General features: G+C 46.3%; 7 non-coding genes across 7 annotated transcripts; all 7 read left to right on the top strand.

Annotated features, from left to right (window-relative positions):
* The first annotated feature begins 124 nt into the window (after nt 1-124).
* LOC130347453 (U2 spliceosomal RNA) lies at nt 125-315 on the top strand. Its single transcript, XR_008885378.1, has one exon. It is a non-coding gene; the product is annotated as a U2 spliceosomal RNA (small nuclear RNA).
* Nucleotides 316-2,409: 2,094 nt separating this feature from the next.
* Nucleotides 2,410-2,600, top strand: LOC130347445 (U2 spliceosomal RNA). Its single transcript, XR_008885376.1, has one exon. It is a non-coding gene; the product is annotated as a U2 spliceosomal RNA (small nuclear RNA).
* A 2,095-nt stretch (nt 2,601-4,695) lies between these two features.
* Nucleotides 4,696-4,886, top strand: LOC130347499 (U2 spliceosomal RNA). The gene has a single exon (XR_008885420.1). It is a non-coding gene; the product is annotated as a U2 spliceosomal RNA (small nuclear RNA).
* Nucleotides 4,887-6,971: 2,085 nt separating this feature from the next.
* Nucleotides 6,972-7,162, top strand: LOC130347487 (U2 spliceosomal RNA). Its single transcript, XR_008885409.1, has one exon. It is a non-coding gene; the product is annotated as a U2 spliceosomal RNA (small nuclear RNA).
* Nucleotides 7,163-9,258: 2,096 nt separating this feature from the next.
* On the top strand, nt 9,259-9,449 carry LOC130347475 (U2 spliceosomal RNA). The gene has a single exon (XR_008885398.1). It is a non-coding gene; the product is annotated as a U2 spliceosomal RNA (small nuclear RNA).
* Nucleotides 9,450-11,541: 2,092 nt separating this feature from the next.
* LOC130347462 (U2 spliceosomal RNA) lies at nt 11,542-11,732 on the top strand. Its single transcript, XR_008885387.1, has one exon. It is a non-coding gene; the product is annotated as a U2 spliceosomal RNA (small nuclear RNA).
* Nucleotides 11,733-13,821: 2,089 nt separating this feature from the next.
* On the top strand, nt 13,822-14,012 carry LOC130347438 (U2 spliceosomal RNA). Its single transcript, XR_008885371.1, has one exon. It is a non-coding gene; the product is annotated as a U2 spliceosomal RNA (small nuclear RNA).
* Nucleotides 14,013-14,272: the final 260 nt, after the last annotated feature.

The raw sequence follows: 14,272 nt of genomic DNA, 5'->3' as shown, positions 1-14,272 counted from the left end.
GTACTGGTGGTTGACTGCCCCCCAGCCCAGAGTGTGCATGGAAAATTGTCTGGCAGCCTCCCTGACAGCAAGCAGTGATAGTGCCCATGAAGGGCACCTTGTTGGGCCCGCCCCTTTCACGGTTATCGCTTCTCGGCCTTTTGGCTAAGATCAAGTGTAGTATCTGTTCTTATCAGTTTAATATCTGATACGTCCCCTATCTGGGGACCATATATTAAATGGATTTTTGAGAACGGGGGCCGATTTCGAAGCTTGCTTCCGTCGCCCTATGCATTGACCCGATATGGCAGTATCTTCGGGTACAGTGCACCACCCCCTTACAGGGTTAAAAAGAAAGATTCCTACTTTCATTGCTACCTGCTTGCTGGCTAGCCAGCTAGCCAGCCCTGTGGGCCTTGCTGCTGCTGCAGCCAAAAAACAAAAGGTGGTGCTGCTGCTGCTTCTGCTGCTTCTGCTTCTGCTTGTGTCTGGCCGCTGTTGGAGCGTCCAGGCACAGGACTTCTGCTGCTGCTGACTAAATGGCCTCCTTAATTGGATCATTTGAGTAGCCAGCACACCTGTGCAGGTAGGGCATGACATGATAGGCAGCTGCCTTGATAGCGGGTGGGTGCTGAATGTTCCTAATTGACAAAATAAGATTAATGCTTATGAAGAAATATAAAATCTCATCCCTTCCCCAATATCGCGCCACACCCCTACCCCTTAATTCCCTGGTTGAACTTGATGGACATATGTCTTTTTTCGACCGTACTAACTATGTAACTATGTAACATAACATGGGGGGGGGGGGGGGGGTCTCCTGGCTGTTCACACAGGTGTGTCATTGCTGTACATTGACCATGCATTGCTTCTGTGGTATTGCAAAGGCAAAGACAAATGCTTCCAGCCATCCATTGCACTAATGGATTGGTCATCAGCTGGCTGTCTATGTCCCGCATCAATATAGACCAAAGTACAGAGGGTTAGGCTATGCTATTGTGCACCTACCTGATGCATCAGAAGGTGCGAGGCCTTTGCTAAATTCTGTGCACAGACTTTGAGATCTATACTTTAGACTGTATCTAAACCTGCTCCAACATGGACTGACATTCTGGCCTACTTTCAGCCGATGCGACTTGTCTGTCGCTGAACAGTCGCTTTTTATGTATTCAGCACCTATGTATAATGTTGTAAAAATGCTCTAGAAGCTAAAGTCGCAGAAATGTCACACATATTTGGCCTGCAACTTTCTGTGCGACAAATTCAGACAGGAAAAATCAGTATAAATCCTTAGAAAATTATCCCCCAGTGTCTCCATCTGCTGGCGGTATTGAATAAGCATTGCTGCACTGATGGGGTATGCATTAGACGAAAAAAAAGAAGAAAAAGAAGAATAATACGCCCAGAAAAGAGGCGAAAAGGAGAAAAACGTAAAAAAACGTGAAAAAAAAGTAAGAGGAAGAGAAGGGAAAAAAAGGTGGAAATGGGTTTAAAAGTGATTTCGGCGGAGAAATATATATATATATATATATATATATATATATATATATATATATACGCGCACACACACACATATATATAAACGTATTCTCCGTTGAGATATTGCAGCCGCTGCTGTGTCCAGGCCCAGGAGCCTTAGCACTGTGCTGTGATGTCACTCAATACCACTGACATCACTAGGTGTAAACAACATCTCTCCTTTGCTGTGTATGTGACTATGGAGCTGTTTGGTGATGTCGTCTATTATGGCCTTCATAGAAGCAACAGGAGATTGTTGCATCCATCTAGAACCCTCAGAACTACAGTGCTATGATGTCACTCACTTCCACAGGCCTTGCAGAGTGTAAACAACAACAACCCAGCTTTGTTGTGTATGTAACCATAGGGATTTGTGATGTCACCTAGAACCTTCACAGCAGCGACAGCTTTATGAGGAGCATCAGCACTGCTCTGCCTGAGCAGAACCATCACCGCCATAGGTTGTCAAATAACCCGGATTTAACCCACACAGGTAAGTCCAATGGGGTGCAGGCATGTCCTCTATGCTTACAGCTTCCCGTGGGTGTTGGTTTGATACCGTTTGGGGACAGCCAAGGAGGCATCTGCAGGCAACAAAGGTAGGTGTGTGCTTGTGTGTGTGTTTCCTATGCAGATCCTAAGCCCAGTGTCACATGCAAGTAGGAGGAGTAAGAAGGGTTCCTGGCAAATCCGGGTTATGGATTGCATTTAAAAAGGCCCCGTGGGAGTGCAATGGGCCCCTGTCTTGCTGCTTAGCAATAATGGTATGGGTTTAGGTTCTGCTGTGTGTACTGGTGGTTGACTGCCCCCCAGCCCAGAGTGTGCATGGAAAATTGTCTGGCAGCCTCCCTGACAGCAAGCAGTGATAGTGCCCATGAAGGGCACCTTGTTGGGCCCGCCCCTTTCACGGTTATCGCTTCTCGGCCTTTTGGCTAAGATCAAGTGTAGTATCTGTTCTTATCAGTTTAATATCTGATACGTCCCCTATCTGGGGACCATATATTAAATGGATTTTTGAGAACGGGGGCCGATTTCGAAGCTTGCTTCCGTCGCCCTATGCATTGACCCGATATGGCAGTATCTTCGGGTACAGTGCACCACCCCCTTACAGGGTTAAAAAGAAAGATTCCTACTTTCATTGCTACCTGCTTGCTGGCTAGCCAGCTAGCCAGCCCTGTGGGCCTTGCTGCTGCTGCAGCCAAAAAACAAAAGGTGGTGCTGCTGCTGCTTCTGCTGCTTCTGCTTCTGCTTGTGTCTGGCCGCTGTTGGAGCGTCCAGGCACAGGACTTCTGCTGCTGCTGACTAAATGGCCTCCTTAATTGGATCATTTGAGTAGCCAGCACACCTGTGCAGGTAGGGCATGACATGATAGGCAGCTGCCTTGATAGCGGGTGGGTGCTGAATGTTCCTAATTGACAAAATAAGATTAATGCTTATGAAGAAATATAAAATCTCATCCCTTCCCCAATATCGCGCCACACCCCTACCCCTTAATTCCCTGGTTGAACTTGATGGACATATGTCTTTTTTCGACCGTACTAACTATGTAACTATGTAACATAACATGGGGGGGGGGGGGGGGTCTAGTGGCTGTTCACACAGGTGTGTCATTGCTGTACATTGACCATGCATTGCTTCTGTGGTATTGCAAAGGCAAAGACAAATGCTTCCAGCCATCCATTGCACTAATGGATTGGTCATCAGCTGGCTGTCTATGTCCCGCATCAATATAGACCAAAGTACAGAGGGTTAGGCTATGCTATTGTGCACCTACCTGATGCATCAGAAGGTGCGAGGCCCTTGCTAAATTCTGTGCACAGACTTTGAGATCTATACTTTAGACTGTATCTAAACCTGCTCCAACATGGACTGACATTCTGGCCTACTTTCAGCCGATGCGACTTGTCTGTCGCTGAACAGTCGCTTTTTATGTATTCAGCACCTATGTATAATGTTGTAAAAATGCTCTAGAAGCTAAAGTCGCAGAAATGTCACACATATTTGGCCTGCAACTTTCTGTGCGACAAATTCAGACAGGAAAAATCAGTATAAATCCTTAGAAAATTATCCCCCAGTGTCTCCATCTGCTGGCGGTATTGAATAAGCATTGCTGCACTGATGGGGTATGCATTAGACGAAAAAAAAGAAGAAAAAGAAGAATAATACGCCCAGAAAAGAGGCGAAAAGGAGAAAAACGTAAAAAAACGTGAAAAAAAAGTAAGAGGAAGAGAAGGGAAAAAAAGGTGGAAATGGGTTTAAAAGTGATTTCGGCGGAGAAATATATATATATATATATATATATATATATATATATATATATATATACGCGCACACACACACATATATATAAACGTATTCTCCGTTGAGATATTGCAGCCGCTGCTGTGTCCAGGCCCAGGAGCCTTAGCACTGTGCTGTGATGTCACTCAATACCACTGACATCACTAGGTGTAAACAACATCTCTCCTTTGCTGTGTATGTGACTATGGAGCTGTTTGGTGATGTCGTCTATTATGGCCTTCATAGAAGCAACAGGAGATTGTTGCATCCATCTAGAACCCTCAGAACTACAGTGCTATGATGTCACTCACTTCCACAGGCCTTGCAGAGTGTAAACAACAACAACCCAGCTTTGTTGTGTATGTAACCATAGGGATTTGTGATGTCACCTAGAACCTTCACAGCAGCGACAGCTTTATGAGGAGCATCAGCACTGCTCTGCCTGAGCAGAACCATCACCGCCATAGGTTGTCAAATAACCCGGATTTAACCCACACAGGTAAGTCCAATGGGGTGCAGGCATGTCCTCTATGCTTACAGCTTCCCGTGGGTGTTGGTTTGATACCGTTTGGGGACAGCCAAGGAGGCATCTGCAGGCAACAAAGGTAGGTGTGTGCTTGTGTGTGTGTTTCCTATGCAGATCCTAAGCCCAGTGTCACATGCAAGTAGGAGGAGTAAGAAGGGTTCCTGGCAAATCCGGGTTATGGATTGCATTTAAAAAGGCCCCGTGGGAGTGCAATGGGCCCCTGTCTTGCTGCTTAGCAATAATGGTATGGGTTTAGGTTCTGCTGTGTGTACTGGTGGTTGACTGCCCCCCAGCCCAGAGTGTGCATGGAAAATTGTCTGGCAGCCTCCCTGACAGCAAGCAGTGATAGTGCCCATGAAGGGCACCTTGTTGGGCCCGCCCCTTTCACGGTTATCGCTTCTCGGCCTTTTGGCTAAGATCAAGTGTAGTATCTGTTCTTATCAGTTTAATATCTGATACGTCCCCTATCTGGGGACCATATATTAAATGGATTTTTGAGAACGGGGGCCGATTTCGAAGCTTGCTTCCGTCGCCCTATGCATTGACCCGATATGGCAGTATCTTCGGGTACAGTGCACCACCCCCTTACAGGGTTAAAAAGAAAGATTCCTACTTTCATTGCTACCTGCTTGCTGGCTAGCCAGCTAGCCAGCCCTGTGGGCCTTGCTGCTGCTGCAGCCAAAAAACAAAAGGTGGTGCTGCTGCTGCTTCTGCTGCTTCTGCTTCTGCTTGTGTCTGGCCGCTGTTGGAGCGTCCAGGCACAGGACTTCTGCTGCTGCTGACTAAATGGCCTCCTTAATTGGATCATTTGAGTAGCCAGCACACCTGTGCAGGTAGGGCATGACATGATAGGCAGCTGCCTTGATAGCGGGTGGGTGCTGAATGTTCCTAATTGACAAAATAAGATTAATGCTTATGAAGAAATATAAAATCTCATCCCTTCCCCAATATCGCGCCACACCCCTACCCCTTAATTCCCTGGTTGAACTTGATGGACATATGTCTTTTTTCGACCGTACTAACTATGTAACTATGTAACATAACATGGGGGGGGGGGGGGTCTCCTGGCTGTTCACACAGGTGTGTCATTGCTGTACATTGACCATGCATTGCTTCTGTGGTATTGCAAAGGCAAAGACAAATGCTTCCAGCCATCCATTGCACTAATGGATTGGTCATCAGCTGGCTGTCTATGTCCCGCATCAATATAGACCAAAGTACAGAGGGTTAGGCTATGCTATTGTGCACCTACCTGATGCATCAGAAGGTGCGAGGCCCTTGCTAAATTCTGTGCACAGACTTTGAGATCTATGCTTTAGACTGTATCTAAACCTGCTCCAACATGGACTGACATTCTGGCCTACTTTCAGCCGATGCGACTTGTCTGTCGCTGAACAGTCGCTTTTTATGTATTCAGCACCTATGTATAATGTTGTAAAAATGCTCTAGAAGCTAAAGTCGCAGAAATGTCACACATATTTGGCCTGCAACTTTCTGTGCGACAAATTCAGACAGGAAAAATCAGTATAAATCCTTAGAAAATTATCCCCCAGTGTCTCCATTTGCTGGCGGTATTGAATAAGCATTGCTGCACTGATGGGGTATGCATTAGACGAAAAAAAAGAAGAAAAAGAAGAATAATACGCCCAGAAAAGAGGCGAAAAGGAGAAAAACGTAAAAAAACGTGAAAAAAAAGTAAGAGGAAGAGAAGGGAAAAAAAGGTGGAAATGGGTTTAAAAGTGATTTCGGCGGAGAAATATATATATATATATATATATATATATATATATATATACGCGCACACACACACATATATATAAACGTATTCTCCGTTGAGATATTGCAGCCGCTGCTGTGTCCAGGCCCAGGAGCCTTAGCACTGTGCTGTGATGTCACTCAATACCACTGACATCACTAGGTGTAAACAACATCTCTCCTTTGCTGTGTATGTGACTATGGAGCTGTTTGGTGATGTCGTCTATTATGGCCTTCATAGAAGCAACAGGAGATTGTTGCATCCATCTAGAACCCTCAGAACTACAGTGCTATGATGTCACTCACTTCCACAGGCCTTGCAGAGTGTAAACAACAACAACCCAGCTTTGTTGTGTATGTAACCATAGGGATTTGTGATGTCACCTAGAACCTTCACAGCAGCGACAGCTTTATGAGGAGCATCAGCACTGCTCTGCCTGAGCAGAACCATCACCGCCATAGGTTGTCAAATAACCCGGATTTAACCCACACAGGTAAGTCCAATGGGGTGCAGGCATGTCCTCTATGCTTACAGCTTCCCGTGGGTGTTGGTTTGATACCGTTTGGGGACAGCCAAGGAGGCATCTGCAGGCAACAAAGGTAGGTGTGTGCTTGTGTGTGTGTTTCCTATGCAGATCCTAAGCCCAGTGTCACATGCAAGTAGGAGGAGTAAGAAGGGTTCCTGGCAAATCCGGGTTATGGATTGCATTTAAAAAGGCCCCGTGGGAGTGCAATGGGCCCCTGTCTTGCTGCTTAGCAATAATGGTATGGGTTTAGGTTCTGCTGTGTGTACTGGTGGTTGACTGCCCCCCAGCCCAGAGTGTGCATGGAAAATTGTCTGGCAGCCTCCCTGACAGCAAGCAGTGATAGTGCCCATGAAGGGCACCTTGTTGGGCCCGCCCCTTTCACGGTTATCGCTTCTCGGCCTTTTGGCTAAGATCAAGTGTAGTATCTGTTCTTATCAGTTTAATATCTGATACGTCCCCTATCTGGGGACCATATATTAAATGGATTTTTGAGAACGGGGGCCGATTTCGAAGCTTGCTTCCGTCGCCCTATGCATTGACCCGATATGGCAGTATCTTCGGGTACAGTGCACCACCCCCTTACAGGGTTAAAAAGAAAGATTCCTACTTTCATTGCTACCTGCTTGCTGGCTAGCCAGCTAGCCAGCCCTGTGGGCCTTGCTGCTGCTGCAGCCAAAAAACAAAAGGTGGTGCTGCTGCTGCTTCTGCTGCTTCTGCTTCTGCTTGTGTCTGGCCGCTGTTGGAGCGTCCAGGCACAGGACTTCTGCTGCTGCTGACTAAATGGCCTCCTTAATTGGATCATTTGAGTAGCCAGCACACCTGTGCAGGTAGGGCATGACATGATAGGCAGCTGCCTTGATAGCGGGTGGGTGCTGAATGTTCCTAATTGACAAAATAAGATTAATGCTTATGAAGAAATATAAAATCTCATCCCTTCCCCAATATCGCGCCACACCCCTACCCCTTAATTCCCTGGTTGAACTTGATGGACATATGCCTTTTTTCGACCGTACTAACTATGTAACTATGTAACATAACATGGGGGGGGGGGGGGGTCTCCTGGCTGTTCACACAGGTGTGTCATTGCTGTACATTGACCATGCATTGCTTCTGTGGTATTGCAAAGGCAAAGACAAATGCTTCCAGCCATCCATTGCACTAATGGATTGGTCATCAGCTGGCTGTCTATGTCCCGCATCAATATAGACCAAAGTACAGAGGGTTAGGCTATGCTATTGTGCACCTACCTGATGCATCAGAAGGTGCGAGGCCCTTGCTAAATTCTGTGCACAGACTTTGAGATCTATACTTTAGACTGTATCTAAACCTGCTCCAACATGGACTGACATTCTGGCCTACTTTCAGCCGATGCGACTTGTCTGTCGCTGAACAGTCGCTTTTTATGTATTCAGCACCTATGTATAATGTTGTAAAAATGCTCTAGAAGCTAAAGTCGCAGAAATGTCACACATATTTGGCCTGCAACTTTCTGTGCGACAAATTCAGACAGGAAAAATCAGTATAAATCCTTAGAAAATTATCCCCCAGTGTCTCCATCTGCTGGCGGTATTGAATAAGCATTGCTGCACTGATGGGGTATGCATTAGACGAAAAAAAAGAAGAAAAAGAAGAATAATACGCCCAGAAAAGAGGCGAAAAGGAGAAAAACGTAAAAAAACGTGAAAAAAAAGTAAGAGGAAGAGAAGGGAAAAAAAGGTGGAAATGGGTTTAAAAGTGATTTCGGCGGAGAAATATATATATATATATATATATATATATATATATATATATATATATATACGCGCACACACACACATATATATAAACGTATTCTCCGTTGAGATATTGCAGCCGCTGCTGTGTCCAGGCCCAGGAGCCTTAGCACTGTGCTGTGATGTCACTCAATACCACTGACATCACTAGGTGTAAACAACATCTCTCCTTTGCTGTGTATGTGACTATGGAGCTGTTTGGTGATGTCGTCTATTATGGCCTTCATAGAAGCAACAGGAGATTGTTGCATCCATCTAGAACCCTCAGAACTACAGTGCTATGATGTCACTCACTTCCACAGGCCTTGCAGAGTGTAAACAACAACAACCCAGCTTTGTTGTGTATGTAACCATAGGGATTTGTGATGTCACCTAGAACCTTCACAGCAGCGACAGCTTTATGAGGAGCATCAGCACTGCTCTGCCTGAGCAGAACCATCACCGCCATAGGTTGTCAAATAACCCGGATTTAACCCACACAGGTAAGTCCAATGGGGTGCAGGCATGTCCTCTATGCTTACAGCTTCCCGTGGGTGTTGGTTTGATACCGTTTGGGGACAGCCAAGGAGGCATCTGCAGGCAACAAAGGTAGGTGTGTGCTTGTGTGTGTGTTTCCTATGCAGATCCTAAGCCCAGTGTCACATGCAAGTAGGAGGAGTAAGAAGGGTTCCTGGCAAATCCGGGTTATGGATTGCATTTAAAAAGGCCCCGTGGGAGTGCAATGGGCCCCTGTCTTGCTGCTTAGCAATAATGGTATGGGTTTAGGTTCTGCTGTGTGTACTGGTGGTTGACTGCCCCCCAGCCCAGAGTGTGCATGGAAAATTGTCTGGCAGCCTCCCTGACAGCAAGCAGTGATAGTGCCCATGAAGGGCACCTTGTTGGGCCCGCCCCTTTCACGGTTATCGCTTCTCGGCCTTTTGGCTAAGATCAAGTGTAGTATCTGTTCTTATCAGTTTAATATCTGATACGTCCCCTATCTGGGGACCATATATTAAATGGATTTTTGAGAACGGGGGCCGATTTCGAAGCTTGCTTCCGTCGCCCTATGCATTGACCCGATATGGCAGTATCTTCGGGTACAGTGCACCACCCCCTTACAGGGTTAAAAAGAAAGATTCCTACTTTCATTGCTACCTGCTTGCTGGCTAGCCAGCTAGCCAGCCCTGTGGGCCTTGCTGCTGCTGCAGCCAAAAAACAAAAGGTGGTGCTGCTGCTGCTTCTGCTGCTTCTGCTTCTGCTTGTGTCTGGCCGCTGTTGGAGCGTCCAGGCACAGGACTTCTGCTGCTGCTGACTAAATGGCCTCCTTAATTGGATCATTTGAGTAGCCAGCACACCTGTGCAGGTAGGGCATGACATGATAGGCAGCTGCCTTGATAGCGGGTGGGTGCTGAATGTTCCTAATTGACAAAATAAGATTAATGCTTATGAAGAAATATAAAATCTCATCCCTTCCCCAATATCGCGCCACACCCCTACCCCTTAATTCCCTGGTTGAACTTGATGGACATATGTCTTTTTTCGACCGTACTAACTATGTAACTATGTAACATAACATGGGGGGGGGGGGGGGTCTCCTGGCTGTTCACACAGGTGTGTCATTGCTGTACATTGACCATGCATTGCTTCTGTGGTATTGCAAAGGCAAAGACAAATGCTTCCAGCCATCCATTGCACTAATGGATTGGTCATCAGCTGGCTGTCTATGTCCCGCATCAATATAGACCAAAGTACAGAGGGTTAGGCTATGCTATTGTGCACCTACCTGATGCATCAGAAGGTGCGAGGCCCTTGCTAAATTCTGTGCACAGACTTTGAGATCTATACTTTAGACTGTATCTAAACCTGCTCCAACATGGACTGACATTCTGGCCTACTTTCAGCCGATGCGACTTGTCTGTCGCTGAACAGTCGCTTTTTATGTATTCAGCACCTATGTATAATGTTGTAAAAATGCTCTAGAAGCTAAAGTCGCAGAAATGTCACACATATTTGGCCTGCAACTTTCTGTGCGACAAATTCAGACAGGAAAAATCAGTATAAATCCTTAGAAAATTATCCCCCAGTGTCTCCATCTGCTGGCGGTATTGAATAAGCATTGCTGCACTGATGGGGTATGCATTAGACGAAAAAAAAGAAGAAAAAGAAGAATAATACGCCCAGAAAAGAGGCGAAAAGGAGAAAAACGTAAAAAAATGTGAAAAAAAAGTAAGAGGAAGAGAAGGGAAAAAAAGGTGGAAATGGGTTTAAAAGTGATTTCGGCGGAGAAATATATATATATATATATATATATATATATATATATATATATATACGCGCACACACACACATATATATAAACGTATTCTCCGTTGAGATATTGCAGCCGCTGCTGTGTCCAGGCCCAGGAGCCTTAGCACTGTGCTGTGATGTCACTCAATACCACTGACATCACTAGGTGTAAACAACATCTCTCCTTTGCTGTGTATGTGACTATGGAGCTGTTTGGTGATGTCGTCTATTATGGCCTTCATAGAAGCAACAGGAGATTGTTGCATCCATCTAGAACCCTCAGAACTACAGTGCTATGATGTCACTCACTTCCACAGGCCTTGCAGAGTGTAAACAACAACAACCCAGCTTTGTTGTGTATGTAACCATAGGGATTTGTGATGTCACCTAGAACCTTCACAGCAGCGACAGCTTTATGAGGAGCATCAGCACTGCTCTGCCTGAGCAGAACCATCACCGCCATAGGTTGTCAAATAACCCGGATTTAACCCACACAGGTAAGTCCAATGGGGTGCAGGCATGTCCTCTATGCTTACAGCTTCCCGTGGGTGTTGGTTTGATACCGTTTGGGGACAGCCAAGGAGGCATCTGCAGGCAACAAAGGTAGGTGTGTGCTTGTGTGTGTGTTTCCTATGCAGATCCTAAGCCCAGTGTCACATGCAAGTAGGAGGAGTAAGAAGGGTTCCTGGCAAATCCGGGTTATGGATTGCATTTAAAAAGGCCCCGTGGGAGTGCAATGGGCCCCTGTCTTGCTGCTTAGCAATAATGGTATGGGTTTAGGTTCTGCTGTGTGTACTGGTGGTTGACTGCCCCCCAGCCCAGAGTGTGCATGGAAAATTGTCTGGCAGCCTCCCTGACAGCAAGCAGTGATAGTGCCCATGAAGGGCACCTTGTTGGGCCCGCCCCTTTCACGGTTATCGCTTCTCGGCCTTTTGGCTAAGATCAAGTGTAGTATCTGTTCTTATCAGTTTAATATCTGATACGTCCCCTATCTGGGGACCATATATTAAATGGATTTTTGAGAACGGGGGCCGATTTCGAAGCTTGCTTCCGTCGCCCTATGCATTGACCCGATATGGCAGTATCTTCGGGTACAGTGCACCACCCCCTTACAGGGTTAAAAAGAAAGATTCCTACTTTCATTGCTACCTGCTTGCTGGCTAGCCAGCTAGCCAGCCCTGTGGGCCTTGCTGCTGCTGCAGCCAAAAAACAAAAGGTGGTGCTGCTGCTGCTTCTGCTGCTTCTGCTTCTGCTTGTGTCTGGCCGCTGTTGGAGCGTCCAGGCACAGGACTTCTGCTGCTGCTGACTAAATGGCCTCCTTAATTGGATCATTTGAGTAGCCAGCACACCTGTGCAGGTAGGGCATGACATGATAGGCAGCTGCCTTGATAGCGGGTGGGTGCTGAATGTTCCTAATTGACAAAATAAGATTAATGCTTATGAAGAAATATAAAATCTCATCCCTTCCCCAATATCGCGCCACACCCCTACCCCTTAATTCCCTGGTTGAACTTGATGGACATATGCCTTTTTTCGACCGTACTAACTATGTAACTATGTAACATAACATGGGGGGGGGGGGGGGGTCTCCTGGCTGTTCACACAGGTGTGTCATTGCTGTACATTGACCATGCATTGCTTCTGTGGTATTGCAAAGGCAAAGACAAATGCTTCCAGCCATCCATTGCACTAATGGATTGGTCATCAGCTGGCTGTCTATGTCCCGCATCAATATAGACCAAAGTACAGAGGGTTAGGCTATGCTATTGTGCACCTACCTGATGCATCAGAAGGTGCGAGGCCCTTGCTAAATTCTGTGCACAGACTTTGAGATCTATACTTTAGACTGTATCTAAACCTGCTCCAACATGGACTGACATTCTGGCCTACTTTCAGCCGATGCGACTTGTCTGTCGCTGAACAGTCGCTTTTTATGTATTCAGCACCTATGTATAATGTTGTAAAAATGCTCTAGAAGCTAAAGTCGCAGAAATGTCACACATATTTGGCCTGCAACTTTCTGTGCGACAAATTCAGACAGGAAAAATCAGTATAAATCCTTAGAAAATTATCCCCCAGTGTCTCCATCTGCTGGCGGTATTGAATAAGCATTGCTGCACTGATGGGGTATGCATTAGACGAAAAAAAAGAAGAAAAAGAAGAATAATACGCCCAGAAAAGAGGCGAAAAGGAGAAAAACGTAAAAAAACGTGAAAAAAAAGTAAGAGGAAGAGAAGGGAAAAAAAGGTGGAAATGGGTTTAAAAGTGATTTCGGCGGAGAAATATATATATATATATATATATATATATATATATATATATACGCGCACACACACACATATATATAAACGTATTCTCCGTTGAGATATTGCAGCCGCTGCTGTGTCCAGGCCCAGGAGCCTTAGCACTGTGCTGTGATGTCACTCAATACCACTGACATCACTAGGTGTAAACAACATCTCTCCTTTGCTGTGTATGTGACTATGGAGCTGTTTGGTGATGTCGTCTATTATGGCCTTCATAGAAGCAACAGGAGATTGTTGCATCCATCTAGAACCCTCAGAACTACAGTGCTATGATGTCACTCACTTCCACAGGCCTTGCAGAGTGTAAACAACAACAACCCAGCTTTGTTGTGTATGTAACCATAGGGATTTGTGATGTCACCTAGAACCTTCACAGCAGCGACAGCTTTATGAGGAGCATCAGCACTGCTCTGCCTGAGCAGAACCATCACCGCCATAGGTTGTCAAATAACCCGGATTTAACCCACACAGGTAAGTCCAATGGGGTGCAGGCATGTCCTCTATGCTTACAGCTTCCCGTGGGTGTTGGTTTGATACCGTTTGGGGACAGCCAAGGAGGCATCTGCAGGCAACAAAGGTAGGTGTGTGCTTGTGTGTGTGTTTCCTATGCAGATCCTAAGCCCAGTGTCACATGCAAGTAGGAGGAGTAAGAAGGGTTCCTGGCAAATCCGGGTTATGGATTGCATTTAAAAAGGCCCCGTGGGAGTGCAATGGGCCCCTGTCTTGCTGCTTAGCAATAATGGTATGGGTTTAGGTTCTGCTGTGTGTACTGGTGGTTGACTGCCCCCCAGCCCAGAGTGTGCATGGAAAATTGTCTGGCAGCCTCCCTGACAGCAAGCAGTGATAGTGCCCATGAAGGGCACCTTGTTGGGCCCGCCCCTTTCACGGTTATCGCTTCTCGGCCTTTTGGCTAAGATCAAGTGTAGTATCTGTTCTTATCAGTTTAATATCTGATACGTCCCCTATCTGGGGACCATATATTAAATGGATTTTTGAGAACGGGGGCCGATTTCGAAGCTTGCTTCCGTCGCCCTATGCATTGACCCGATATGGCAGTATCTTCGGGTACAGTGCACCACCCCCTTACAGGGTTAAAAAGAAAGATTCCTACTTTCATTGCTACCTGCTTGCTGGCTAGCCAGCTAGCCAGCCCTGTGGGCCTTGCTGCTGCTGCAGCCAAAAAACAAAAGGTGGTGCTGCTGCTGCTTCTGCTGCTTCTGCTTCTGCTTGTGTCTGGCCGCTGTTGGAGCGTCCAGGCACAGGACTTCTGCTGCTGCTGACTAAATGGCCTCCTTAATTGGATCATTTGAGTAGCCAGCACACCTGTGCAGGTAGGGCATG

The sequence above is a fragment of the Hyla sarda genome, unplaced genomic scaffold (assembly GCF_029499605.1).
Source record: "Hyla sarda isolate aHylSar1 unplaced genomic scaffold, aHylSar1.hap1 scaffold_839, whole genome shotgun sequence".
NCBI classification, from domain to species: Eukaryota; Metazoa; Chordata; class Amphibia; order Anura; family Hylidae; genus Hyla; species Hyla sarda.
This window is presented reverse-complemented; position numbering and strand designations above follow the sequence as displayed.